The following is a 2,483-nucleotide window of genomic DNA, read 5'->3' as shown; positions in this document are numbered from 1 at the left end:
ATGAAATAAATGTTGTAGTGATAATTTTATTTTACTGTATTAATCCTTTTATGAAATAGCAGGATGGATATTAATACTTGTATTCCGTTTTTAGGGTCCCGTAGTCCTGTACCTCTAGTACGAAAAACTTTCGAGTTCGTTTCGTTGCGTATTCAAAGTGTAATCGAAAAATTTTGTATGAAAAATTAAACAGCGCCCCCTAGGGCGGCTATAATATAGGGGGCGCTGTTTAATTTTTCATACAAAATTTTTCGATTACACTTTGAATACGCAACGAAACGAACTCGAAAGTTTTTCCTACTAGAGGTACTGAAAAGGAACCCTTAAAGTTTCGTCATGTCCATCACGACTGACAACTACGGAACCCTACACTGCGCGTAGCACGAAACGCACTTGGTCGGTTTTTTTACCCGCCTGCGCCAGAAGGAGGGTCATTTTTATGTTTTTAGATTACTTCTAGCATGAACAAAAAGTTGAAAGTTGAAAGACGAAAGGGTCTTCGAATCTTTTGCGTATTCGACAAAATTCGATATCTTCGAATTAAACTATAACGTGATTACGTGACAGTTTTGATTCTCAAAATAAGTTTCGTGCAACCCTTACTCATACTAAGTTCACTTTACGACACGTTCACAAGGGCGCTGTTGCAGTTTTCGTACTAAATCTTTTGATGGCGATTCGAATACGCAAACGATTCGAAGACGAAAGTTGTTCATGATAGAGGTAATAATGTGTAGGACTAGTTAGAGGGTAGGTAGGAGGAAGCAGAAAAAACACAATTCACTCAAACGAAATTAGTCAATTGCTTGCCTATGATTGGCCTGATATGCTTTATACGGTTGAAATAAATAAGTTAAATATTCATAATAATTCATGCAAAGATTACTTACAGTATTACTGCAACTCGCACTAAATTCACTGATATCACAATGTTTGTTCAATTTTCACTAAATACTTCTACTCGCGAATTCGCGATTGTTACGCGCGCGCGTTCGCCCGCGAATCCATTCAGCGAATGACGACGAGCATGCGCGGAAGCGAATGACGTGGTGCGTCAATTCAAATTCAAAATTATTTATTGTGAAACTTATGTGTTTACAATGCAATGTCTTTTTATTTTCGCTCAAGAAAAATGTGAGAAATTTAAAGAAAAGTATCTAGTTTATTTCTTATTTACGAATTTTTGAGATATTGATGAGACAATTTATTTTATTTTATTTTTATGTTTATTTATTATGAAATAAGATATCTTTCCTACATAATGTAATATGGGAAGGTATGTACCTTAATATAAAAAAAGGAAAAACCGTTTAATACAAAAAGTTTTAATGTACAAAAATCACCTTAACAACAACATACTTTAGTAAATGAGTCTAATACATGAAAAATACACAAAAAGGTACAAAACTATACAATTTGCTTAACTTGGGACTCATTGCTAAAATACAATTAATATCTACATTAATAATAATACATCCACAATGCTACGCGAGTCTTCTCTTTGTATAAGACGGAGCGGGGCATTCGTAGTCCTTTCAAATTCCAACGCCCCGCAAACTCCCCGCGAACGCCCGCGAACTCCCCACGAACGCCCCACGCCCCATATAGATATAATTTAAGACGAAAGTCGCCTTTTTGCCTAACGCAGTCTTGACAGAATACAATCTTATACTAAACAGGCACCTACACCGTTATAACACTTACAAATTACATACACATAATCATACGTTTGTTGCAAAACAAATAAAAGCCCTTTCCCATGACAATCCAGTTTTGGGGATCCAGTAATGCAGCACCGCGCAAAACTGGACTGTCGAGTGAACACTCATTAGTGTTTGGAATTCAAATTCCAAATTCAAACCGTCTTTGAACATGTCACTTGTTCATATTAAACAGGATCCTGCAAAAAATCGGATGCTTCCTTGGGAAAGAGCCCTATAATGCCACCGTGTGGCATTATTAATTACAACATTCACAACAAATTATTTCTTAACAACAGAGGGCTTAGTGTGAGTTTACATCAAACCTTGTCACTAGCGAGCGCGTTAAAAAAATATATTTTCCACGGAGATTTCAGTTCTTGAAAGTCTCCGCTAGGGGCGCTGTACAATCCATCATACATGCCACTTTTTACGCATTCGACATCGAATGCGTTTGACGTAAACTCACACTACGCCCCCTGAAAGGCACTTATTCGTTGACACTTCGAATTTCCCACATTAATACCTGTTTCACTTAATATCAATGGAAATTATCAGTTGTTTATTAAAACTGAAGACAACTTCACATTATCATTATTATAATAATAACTTCTACAGTCTTTAAGCACAACACTAACTTTTACAATCTCACACATTTTAGGTTTACGTTTGCACGAAAAGTTTCTTATACCACTTACGTTTTTACAGAATTTTCAGGTTATTCTGTATATTTATAAAAGCGAAAGATCTCTGACTGACTCACTCACTCATCACGAAATCTCA

This window comes from Ostrinia furnacalis, unplaced genomic scaffold (assembly GCF_004193835.3).
Source record: "Ostrinia furnacalis isolate ACB-3 unplaced genomic scaffold, ASM419383v2 OfSCF7055, whole genome shotgun sequence".
Taxonomy (NCBI): Eukaryota; Metazoa; Arthropoda; class Insecta; order Lepidoptera; family Crambidae; genus Ostrinia; species Ostrinia furnacalis.
The sequence above is the reverse complement of the archived record's forward strand: the minus strand, read 5'-3'. Positions refer to the sequence as shown.